Source organism: Eubalaena glacialis, unplaced genomic scaffold, assembly GCF_028564815.1.
Source record: "Eubalaena glacialis isolate mEubGla1 unplaced genomic scaffold, mEubGla1.1.hap2.+ XY scaffold_56, whole genome shotgun sequence".
Classification (NCBI taxonomy): Eukaryota; Metazoa; Chordata; class Mammalia; order Artiodactyla; family Balaenidae; genus Eubalaena; species Eubalaena glacialis.
Genome location: NW_026871455.1, coordinates 125,920 through 138,130, shown reverse-complemented (window position 1 = coordinate 138,130; position 12,211 = coordinate 125,920).

The window sequence follows — 12,211 nt, the reverse complement described above, 5'->3', positions numbered from 1 at the left end:
CGGTTAGGAGACCTGCACAAACGCAAGCGCCACGCTGACGAGGCGACCAAGGAGTGGGGGCGGGAGATCCCCGCGTAGACTCCGGTTCAATCTGCCCGGTGGATCCAGTCTGTTGACACGCATCCCGTGCTCCTGCTTCGGGGCAAGATCCGCCCCCGTGATCGCCTCGCGTGGAACCCGGAGAAACTAAAGTGGCCCACGGTGAGCAGCCCAACCGCCACGACTGCACTGGGATGGACCCGGGCCCCCAAGACAGCGAGGACGCACCGACGGATCGTGACACACGGAGGACGACGTCGGGCACGGACATGCTCTCCTGGTCACACGTAGCAGGACTGGAGGTCTCCGCGGGCCAAGCGGCACCAGGGAGTGCTGGTCGACTGGCGCAGACCTCCTCACAACGGTCCGAGGGAGCTCAGCGCCACCCCCACAACACACTTCTCTCCACATTCAATCTCCGGTGAGAGCAGGATGCGCCCACCACTCCGCAGCACCGGGATGGTCGCCGCCAGCGTCGCCGGCCTCCTGGAACTCTGCCCCGCGCCTAGCGGGCGCGTCACATCCCTCGCGAAGGTCGCCGAGGCTCAGGAGGGAAGGGACAATATAAAAACGGTCGCCAGGTGGCTCCCGACAACGGGCTCGAACGTCAGCGGGATGGATTCTGATCGCTGGGCGACGAGGGATCAGCTCCGACCGCTCAAACGCTCGAGTTCGTTTCGGGGCGTCCGCCTCGGAGCTACCTGCCGGTTCGGCTCGGTCGGGCACGACGTGACCCCAGCAGGTGACAAGGCTGGGAAGATTTGGGCAGGAGGCTGCCACGAAGGAGACGCGCTCCTCACGCTAATGTGGAGAATTCTGCAGTCGGAAACCTGACTCTGCAGACCTGGGTTCCCTTAGTGCCCAGCCTCTTACCTCCTTATCAGGAGACCTTAGCAATTCACTTGCTTGCTCCAATTATCTCTGCCCACCCTACACCTGTGCAGCTCTTCTCTCCATGAGCCTAGAGCTGCTTTCCCAAGGAAAAGACATCCCCATGCCATTGCAGGTAGGAGTCAAGGAGACAATTGAACATTTGCATCTGGACCTATTAGAGAAATTTTATGTATCCAACGCAGGAAGACACAAGACTGAGAGGGTCTTATAACTTTAGCACCACATGGCCATAGCTTTCATGAAACACTGACGCACACTCGGCAAGTCCAGGGGTGCCAGGAAGAAGAAAGACAGACACACACGCACACACTCAAGCACACACACACATCCCCGGGTCTAATAGGAACACTTACCAGGGCTGCCAATGGTGGGATCAGAAAACCCATTGTTGCCACTTCTGGGGTTCCCTGGGCTAGAACCCCAGCTTATTCAGGCAGATCCTGGTTGTTTTATTGATGTCACTGTGGCGGAGTGAGGTCTTGGAGCTCCCCAGACTGTCGTTTGCTGTCCAGTGCTCTACATTTTGTTCTGTGTACTATGCCCCTTCTCCTCCATACACAGTCAAAATTAAGAAAATAAGAATCTGCAGACCTTGCATTCAACTTTCTAAATTGAATGAAGGTTAAGAACACAGGAAAAAGAGTTATGTGAACAACTTTGTTAAGGAACTTACGTTTATCTTTTTGAAGCTATCAAAATGTTTATGAGTAGTCTGTAAAAAGTTAATCTTTTTAAAATTAGGAAAATTAATTATTCCTTATTGCTCTCTCTCACCAAACTCCCACTCACACCAGCACCTATGACACAGGACTCCCCTGATGAAACGCCTGCTCCCCACTGGCCTAGAGATTTCTGCTCTGAGTCATTCTCTATCCCCTGTGTTCACCGCATTCCTAAGTCCACTGCAGCCAGTAACATGATGAAGGAGGCCACTGTGCCCAAGGGATGACCTTTAAAAAAAGAGAAGGAAAAAACCTCTCCCGTCTTCTGTGAGGTCACAGCCTTAATGGAGGCTGCAACAAGTGAAAGTAAATATTGGGAAAGAGAGTATTTCTTCATTGGTCCCTGACCTGCCATATCCCTAACAGGGTGGTGAACATAACTGGCGTTAATATTTCCTGGGTGCACTTAGAAAATCAGAACCCAAAGTAGAAACCGGACCATTTGGCAAAAGATGGATCAATTCAGGAATCAAAGTAAGTTTTTTTCTCACCTGTTGTTTCATTATCAGGAACTCTGCCACCACCTGCCCTCCTCTGCATCCTTAGGCAGGGACAATCCTAAAATCAAGCAGATAAATCTGAGGAAAAAGAAAGCAACCTTGAGAACCCAGTCTTTCAAAGTATTGTTAGATACACCAGGCATGAATCCCCAACCACTCAGCTGGGAGAGACCCCTCCCACCTAACCCACAGTCATGCACAGACAGAAGGAATGCTTTTTCCTCCCATGGTCAAAAACAAGGCTGCATTGGCTACTCGGCATGTAAGGAGGATATAATATCCCCATTTTGCAGAAAACAATGCATATTATGGGGTGTTATACTTTGATTTGACTTACTGTTCAAAGTTATTATTTTATTAATATTCAGTTCCTAGGATTAACACTAATTCCCAGGTAACCCTTACCATGGTCTCCTGGAGAGTCTTGTCTCCACAGCAAGGACACCTCTCGCAAAATTCTCATTTAATAATTCTTGGTGAAAGGCACCAACATTTGTTCTCCAATACCCATTCCAGGTCTTTAGCACCCTACCTTCCCTGTTGCGCCCCCCGCCCCACCAGATGCCCTTGCCCTCAGTCACCTTGGTTCCTCCCCATGTGGGAATCAGCAACATCAGAGCCTCAACCCTAGCTCTGCCTTCCATGGCCTTGGACGTGTGGCCAGGAGATTTTCTCTCAATTTAATGAACGGTGGAACCATCTGAGGACCCATGTCATTTGACATTACATGTCAAACTCTAACCTGGGCTTCATTGAAAAGGTAATTGATTAAACATAGTTCATGGATATAGTGTTTGAAACATAGAGAAGACCTAAAATTAATCAGAAAGCTATGACCAGTGAGTGTTTACCAGATAGAAAATCTGTGTGAATTCAGCAAAGTAACACTACCTGTGAATGTAAGTAACATGGGGAGATTTTCAATGAAGACCATCACTGAGGGAACCACCTAGAATTCACATGTAGAGAAATGACTGAATGAATATTATGTGAGTATTTTTTAACAGCCTCCCTTTCCTTGTCAATAGCAGGGATTTCATGCTGGAGAAGAGCCCACTGAATGCAAAGAGTATGAGGGCATTTCACATACAACAACCTTAACTCCACGTGTGTTATACTTTCAGTCCAAATGGGAGAGACTTCAGCCCTTATTCATCACTGAATTAACATAAGCTAATTATACTAGAGAGAAACCATAGAGATCTCGGAATGTGGAAGGTTTTTAGTCACCCTCCAACCTTAGACAACATGAGAGACTGCACCCTGGAGTGACTCTTGCAAATGTCCTGAACGTGGGAAATAATTCAGCTGAAGCCTCGCATTTATACACCAACAGCTCACACTGGAGAAGACGAACCTTATAAAGGGAATACAGCAGAGAGCTGGCTTTTATTCACACCAATAAACTCACACGGGAGAGTAGCCCTATGTTTGGAATGACTGTGGAAGAGCTTTCAGTGACCATCCAACCCTTCGATGTCATGAGCACATTCACACAGGAGAGAAACCACAATGAATGTCATTTATGTGAGAAAGCATTTAGTCAAAGCCATAACCTTATTCATGGGGGAGAATTCACACTGATGAGAAACCCTACAAATGCGATGAATGTGGAAGAGCATTTAAAAGCAGCTCTCATGCTTATATGCATTAGAAAACTGACAGGAGAGACATCCTATGTCTGGAATCCATGTGGTGCAGCCTTTACCCAGAGCTCCCACTTTTATAAACACCAGAGAATTCATACAGAGTAGAAACCCTGTGTCTGTAATCAAAGATATGGAGCCTTCAGCCAGAAATTATCCCTTTTAAACCACCAGGAAAGTCATGTGGAGAGAAACCCTGACCCTGGAATCGTGGTGGAAGAGCCTTCAGTTGGAGCTCCAGACTCAGAATACACAGAGAACACAGAGTGGGCTGCATCCCTGACACAGTAGAGAAGACAGCCCATGGTTGACTACGAGGAGAGCCCTCTTGGGGTACACCATCTAATCACTGCTGTAGAAGAAATCCGATGAAATGAATGCTAGAGTTCCATTAGTCATGGAGTCATTGGACATGAGAGAGTTCACACTGAAAAAATAGTCTCAGTGTAATGAAGGAAGGACATTCTTCAGGGATTCCTTATTCCTGAGTGAACAAGAAAGTGCTCACACTGAGGAGATGCCAATTCTAAAGACAATGTGGAAAATCTTTCACTTGCTATTCACATCAGAAAACTCATACTGGGGAAATAGTCTATACAGAATGTGTTAGCATGCAACTGAGACAATAATTAAGTCCTTCAGCAATTGTCTTTTTATTAAATATACAATATAAAGATGTAGATGGTGAAGGGTTTTGAGAAGTGCTGAAAGCAATATTCAGTATCAAGTAAGAAGAAACGAAGCAAACCTGCTTCAGTAGATCAGCATTTGCAAATATGTGAGCACTACTGAGTGGGTATGTGTCATTCAAAATCATGAAATATTGGGATGAGTAAGAATGGGCCCGTTTTCTGGTAATACTCTGTCACTGTTGATCAGTTAGACACTTTCTGTCTCTATAAAATTATAATCATAATTACAAAGACAGGGATCAGTCAGGAAACAACGCTGAATGTTAACTGAAAATGTAAAACATAGTATGATGTGTGTTAACTCTTACATTAGCGTCCAAATATGTGTATACACGTTCAGGATGAATGGCTTCAAGGATAAATACACACATACTTTGTGATTAACCTCTGCTGCTTCAATTAATTCTATTACTTAACTTTCATTTACTATTTCCCACAGGACTTTAAAAAAGGATTATATATTAATTATATTTAAACAAAGGTGAATAATTGTGGGTACATGGACAGGAAGAACTCAAGAATTCAGAGTCAGACGGTGGTTTAATCCCTACTTAGCATTTTGTAGCCAAGGGTTTCTTTGTTTTGTTCAAGAAGAACGGATTGATATCTTCAGCATTGAGAAGGTGAAAGATCTTTGCAGACATAAAAACAGTTCTACTTTAAGAATGTATTAGAATAAGTGGTGCATATACTAAATCATGTAAACACAAAGGAGATCCCTCAGAGAGCCATTGGTAAGTCTACCCTTAAAGCTTTACTCTTTGATCTAGAAAAATGGTACTAAGAAAAGTTCCGAGGCTTCCCTGGTGGTGCAGTGGTTGAGAATCTGCCTGCCAATGCAGGGGACACAGGTTCGAGCCCTGGTCCGGGAAGGTGCCACATGCCGCAGAGCAGCTAGGCCCGTGAGCCACAATTACTGAGCCTCCGCATCTGGAGCCTGTGCTCCGCAACAAGAGAGGCCGCGATAATGAGAGGCCCGCGCACCGCGATTAAGAGTGGCCCCCACTTGCCGCAACTAGAGAAAGCCCTAGCACAGAAACGAAGACCCAACACAGCCATAAATAAATAAATAAAGAATCCTGGTCAAAAAAGATGATGATTAAAAAAAAAAAAAAGTTCCGGGAGAAAGATCAGCATAGAGACAATGTCTATTTTGTCAATTAAACCTTCAAGAAGGCTAGCTAGGGAGAGCGTACAGGCTGCAGGATGAGTTCTGGCCCTTTTTCAGTTCAATTTCTTTTTCTTTGTTGACCAAAACATTCATTATAGCCCTGAGGTCCATTGAAGTCTAATGGGTTGAGAAATGGTATTCTAGGGCCTATAAAGCCCATCATGGGGACTTTCCTAGCATTCCAGAGGTTAAGACTTCACCTTCCAATGCAGGGAGTGCGGGTTCGATCCCTGGTCGGAGAGCTAAGATCTCACATGGCTCGCAGCTCAAAAACCAAAATATAAAACAGTAACAATATGGTAACAAATTCAATAAAATACTTTAAAAATGGTCCACATCAAAAAAAATCTTTAAAAAAAAATTTTTTTAAGCCCAAGATGTTAGCTGCAACATTACTGTGTGTACGTGCATCTGAGTGCACACACACACACACATGCAAGGGAGGGACACTGTAGCAACTATCTGATCATAAAGGGAAAATGCGACTCAGGAATTATTGGCATAAAGGATTCATGCAGGAGAGAAATAAGCTAAATCACCTTGTTCATTCATTTATCAACTTTTCCGTTATTAAATATTTAATGAGAACTTCCAACATTTCAGAACTTGGATTGTTATGATGATTAAACTGTAAATAACACAACGCATTTCTCTTCCTAGAACTCTGTATTCTAATGCAAGTAATAAGAATAAATTGCAAAATAAAATTTCTGACATTAAAAAAAAGGCATGTTCATACATTGTATAGTTACAAAATATCACTACTAGTCTACAATAAAATGTTGGCACTTCATAAAATAAAATTGACATTTAAAACAGTCTCAATTCTGAAACTTTGAAAGGTTATATATTTTTAGAAAGACTGGTTAGTAAAAATATTTTACAAAATTCTCAATTTTGGAAAAGTTAGTCTGCATGAATTGGGGAGAGCAAAGCTTGATTTCCTGTCTTAAGATCCAGGTTTGCTGTTCTCTATATTCCAAAATAAATACTTGTAAAATTGTTAGAATTCAAAACTATGTTTGAAAATCAGTAACGATGTTTATAAGGATCAAAATTCTGCTGTACGTTCCTCTTAAAATTCCTTTCATCATCCATTTTATTCAAAATTCAACCGGTTACCATTTTAAAGGATAACAGACAAGAGGATTGCTATCTTGCTCTTTATATTGGACTCTTAATTTCTTTCTAATTTTTTTTGATAATCCAAAACAATCCAAAATAACACATTATTATCATAAAATCCAGAATTTCCCAGTGTGTTCTGTAGTGTATATAGTGTCAATGCGATTATATACACTATTGGTAAATTTGAACTTAAGTGTTTTCCTAAATACAAAATAAAAATCTAAAAATGCATTTACCTATGTGTTTCATTATGCAATAATGCCCTTTTAAGAAAGAAATGGCTTACCAGATGCAAGAATACCTGGAAGTTGCATAATATGTTTTTATATTTAATAACAAAAATAAGGTAATAAGTGATTTTTTGTTGTTATATATTTTTATATTCTTATGTAAATTACATATTCATTGCTTCATCAATGTGATTGTTTTCTAGTTTATTTTACTCTAGTGTGAATTATAGTGCATTAATTCTTGATAGTTTTCTACTAGAAAATGATTCTTGATGAAATTCTCCATGATCAATTAACTTTAGTAAACAACACTGCCACAGTCAAGAGATGTCACCAAACCAAAATTTAAAGTAAATACTTTTATGGCTTACAATGTGCTATTTTGAGGCTCAGAAATATCTAGCAGTTTTTGCAGTTGATGCTAATTCAGATGGGTGCTAGGTTTTAGTTACACTAATTTGTGATTATTTCTTAGATGAAAATAAAAAAATCTGCAGGTGGATTCCCTTCCTCAGTGCAGAAATAATTGTGAAGTAGTGTTTGTTCTAACTGAGATTACTGAGAGTAATGTAACATATTTACTTCGACCAAAAGTTTGTTTCCAGGGACAAAATTCGCTAAAAGTTTAGCTGTTTTAAAAGTATAAATCCCAGCATACGTGTTTCAAAAAAATTTTTTTTCCCACTTTTCTAGAACAGGGGTTGGCAGACTTGTGTAAAGGACCAGAGAGTAAATATTTTAGATTCGCCATATGATATCTGTTGTTGCTACTCAGCTCAGTCATTGTAGCCAAAAAGCAGCTACAGTAAAATGTAAATAAAGGAGTATAACTGTGTTTCAGTAAAGCATTATTTAGAGACAAGGAAATTTGAATGCTATATAATTTTCGTGTGTTGCAAATAGTCTTTTATGAATTATTTTCAACCATTTAAAAATATAAAATCATTCTTCGCTTGCAGTTCCTACCAGCCAAGCTGGGTTTGGAATTTGTCCGATGGGATGTAGGAGGCAACTGACTGTTCTCTCGAGTTACAGTGCAAACATCCCTCCTTAGAGACCAGCATTCCAAAACGAATTGATTGTATTAGCCCTGCGCCAGAAAATATGAAAACTAAAATCAAAACAAAAAACAAATTACCAAAATCTGACCAAGATGTGAGGGGATAAATTCCTCCCCCATGGTGCCACCCTCTGCCCATGTATGGTCCCCTCATGTTGGCGTCCCCAGCCACCAGCACTGAGTTAGACTCTCCTGCCCCTGTGCTCCCTGTCCAGCCGCGTACAGGGGCCCAAAGTGTTCTGAGCAATAGTTACTTGCTGGGCACAGTTCCTCATCCATCAATTCACCACTGACATCTGTGGCTCCCAGAAGGACAGAAAGCCGCCTTTCCAGCCCCACCCCTGGCTTGCAGTCCAGCCGCTAAGGGTCCAGGTTCTCTGAGGGCTAATGGCCAGCGGAGTCTGGAAGCTGTTGTGGCTTCTGTACACCCAAAGGGGGTTGGGGCCGTGACCTGTTCTTCAGCCTCACGGCCAACACCAGCGGATGACTCTGACAGTTCAAGTCACCAAACATCTTATTTTGCAGGGGACAGAACACCTTCTACAAAACATTTATAAAGAACATTTCTTTCGCCCAGGATGGGAAATCTGGGCCCTTTCACATCAGAGACAAGGATCAAAGAAGTAGCACGCGGGGTGCAGTGTGTAGTTGACCCCCGCGTTGTTGTTCCAGTGCCGGCCCTGCGCGCAGCGTGCAGACCGCGAAGCGGCCCAGCGCTGCATCCTACGGCTCTTAGGCTACAGACCAGGAAGCCGCTGGAGCCAGAAATGGAAGCGGCCCGGTGTCCCCGGACCGGCCGGGAGACCCCCGACGGCGCCTCTGGCGTCCGTGTCTCCTGGGCTCCGCCTGCAGCTTGGGCGGCAGGTCCGGGAAGGAGCGACCGCGGGGCAGGCGGAGCACAGGGCAGGGCTCCGGGCTGGGGCAGCGATCGCGGCTGGGCCCATCTCCGCACGAGCTCCTTCCCCACTCGCTGAGGTCGCAGGTGCTGGATGCGTGGCGGGAGCCCTGGAGGCGGCGAGGAGAGGAGCGGGGCGGCCTACAGGCCCAGGAGACGGTCCCGCTCCTCCGCGCTCAGGGGAAGCGGCAGTCATGGGAGCACCACGGGCGGTACAGCGGCTCCTCAGCCCGGCAGAGGGCTTCCCGCCGGCCGGGCTCAGCCCCGCTGGGCCGGAACCGCACCCGCTTCCCTCCCTCGGCGCACACCCCGGCCCGGGGTCTCTGCCGCTGCCGCGGGAACTTGGCGTCGGAGGACGGAGAGAAGGGGCGCTATCCAAGCATCTCCTCTGGCCCCTGGAGGCTGCCTCGTCCGCCGCAGGCAGGGGCCTGTCCCTGAGCTTGGCGGTGGGGCCCAGGGCCTCAGACGCGCCGGTGCCTTGGCCCCTCCCGATGCAGAGGACCCGGTGCTCCTTTTGAAATGTATAGAAATTCCAAATTACTCTGTTGTGTACCAAGAAGTAACATAGTGTTGTAGATCAGTTATATTTCAACAGCCAACCAACAAGCAAGCAAACTCATCCAATAACAGTCTGATTTGTGGTCGCCAGAGGCAGGGCGTGGGAAGGGGTGGGACTGGATGAAGGTGGCCCAAACTGCAAGCGTCCAGCCATAAGAGAGATGAAGTACTAGGGATGCAACGTAGCACATGATAAAGATAATTAACACTGTTGTCTCCTATACATAAAAGTGGTTAAGAAAATAAATTCTAAGGGTTCCCATCACAAGAAAAACACATTTTTCTATTTCTCTAATATTGTGTCTTTATGAGATGTTGAATGTTCACTAAATTTAGTGTGATAATCATTTCATAACATATGTAAGTCAAATCATTATACACTGTAAAGTTACACTGTGCTCTATGTCAGTTATATCTCAGTAAAACTGGAAGAAGATAAATGAAAAAATAAAATGGTGCCCCACTGAATCTCGAATAAAATGGATGCTACATGGAATTTTAATGGGCATGTGCAACAGTTTTTGTATTCTAATAAAAACCATTATTGATTTTCAAAAGTGTATTTTGTAATTGAACAATTAATTTAAAAATACTTATTTCATAATATTTTGCACAATTATCTTGGCTGTTAGAAATGGAAATCTATCTTTGTTCTTCCCAAATCTTGCAGAATAACTTTTCAAAGGTTCAGAATTTTGTAAAATATTTTTTAATAACCCAGTCTTTTTGACAATTTTTGACCTTCCAAAGTTCTATAATGACACTGTTATAAATCTCAATTTTATTTTATAAAGTGGCAACTTTTCTTTGTAAATTAGTAGCAAACATTTTGTAGTTACACGATTTGTAAACCCTTATGTATGTTTGATTTTTAATATCAGAAATTTTATTTTGCAGTGTATTTGAATTGACTGCGTTATTATGTAGAGTTCTATGAAGATAGGAACATTGTAATATTTACAACTTAGTCCTCATAACAAGCCAAGTTCTGAAATCCTGGAAGCTTTCAGTAAATATTTGATAATAATTGAAAATTTGATACATTAATGAATAAGGTAACTTAGATGCTCTTTCTCCTGATGACACATTTATGCCATTGATTCCAGAGTCACATTTTCTCTTTAGGATCAGATGGATGCTATATGCTCTCTCCCTTGCTTGCATGTTTGTATGTGTGCGTGTGCGTGTGCATGTACACAGACAGGAGCACAGACACACAAAGGTTGCAGGCAACATCCCATGCTTTATAGACCCCTACAATACCATGCTTTCACCCAATAGGCGTCAGTGGACTTTAGGGTTATAATGAACGGTTTTAGGCCAACAAAGTAAAAGCAATTTATCTGAAGAGGAGCCAGACCTTATCATGCAGCCCCTACCCTCTCCAAATATGAAAATGGAACTCTCCATGTCTGTAATGATTTATTTTATTTTATCTTACCTTATTTTATTTTTTGGGGTATAGTTGTTTTACATTTTTGTGTTTCTGGAATGATCTTCCCACTTCTCGGTCCTGACATATCTATCTGTTCTTGGTGGGGAAAAAAATATTTTGGCTAAAATGTACTGATGAAGGAATAAACCCCGGTCTGATTGAGTTCTTGGGATTTTCATGGCAGGGTCCACAAATTCTCCAGGACTAAGACTCTTGTGAAAAATTAAATTTATTTATAATTCAATTTTAAGTTATGAGGGGCACATTAAGTGAAAATATAAAAGGAATAAAATCATTGAAGCACCAGATTTTACAGTGTTTTGAGAGAGAGGGCTTCTCACCTTGTGAGTTCATCAGTGTGAATAAAAGTTAAGGCTCTGCTGAAGTGTGTCCCACATTTATCACATTAAGGTTTCTCTCCAGTGTGAGTTTCTGGTGTATTTAAATGTGAGGGTCCAGCTAAACTATCTTCCACATTTATAACATATATAGGGGTTCACTTCAGGGTGAGTTTTCTCATGTCATCTAAGGTTACAGCATTGCCTGAACGCCTTCCCACATTGATGACACCTGCATGGCTTCACTGCAGTATAAATTAGCTTATGTTAATTCAATGATGAATAAAGGCTGAAGGCTCTTCCAAATTGATTGCAGGCATAGGGTTTCTGTCCTGTGAGAGGCCACTTATGTGGCATGAAAGTTCAGTTTTTGTGAATCGCCCCATATTTGTTACATTCAGTGGGCTCTTCTCCAGTGTGAAATCTATGCTACTGATAAGGAGTGGAAAGACTGTTAAAAGTTTGCTCACATAAAATTCATTTCTTTAGTTCTCTACACATGAATTCTAGGCTGCTCCCTCAGTGATGGCCTCCACTAACTACCCCCCATGTTACTTATATTCACATAGAGTCTCACTTTGCTGAATTCACATAGATTTTTCTATTTTGTAGCCTCTCACTGCCATTGTTTTCTGATTAAGTTTTAGGTCTTCTTTATTTTTCAAACACTATATACATGAGTTACATTTAAGTAACTGCCCTTTTGAAACTCAAGGTACAGTTTGTCTTTGGGGCAATATGGTTCCAAATGCAAACAATTCAAAAACCTCTGCTGGGCCAGCGTTTAAGTCCACTTTCAGTCAGGTGGTTGTGCTGAATTCCTCTTACACTAAGATCATGTCTCTAATGTGGACAGCGGGGTTCATCCCCATAAACTTACTGTTGACCTTCAGATAAATGGGT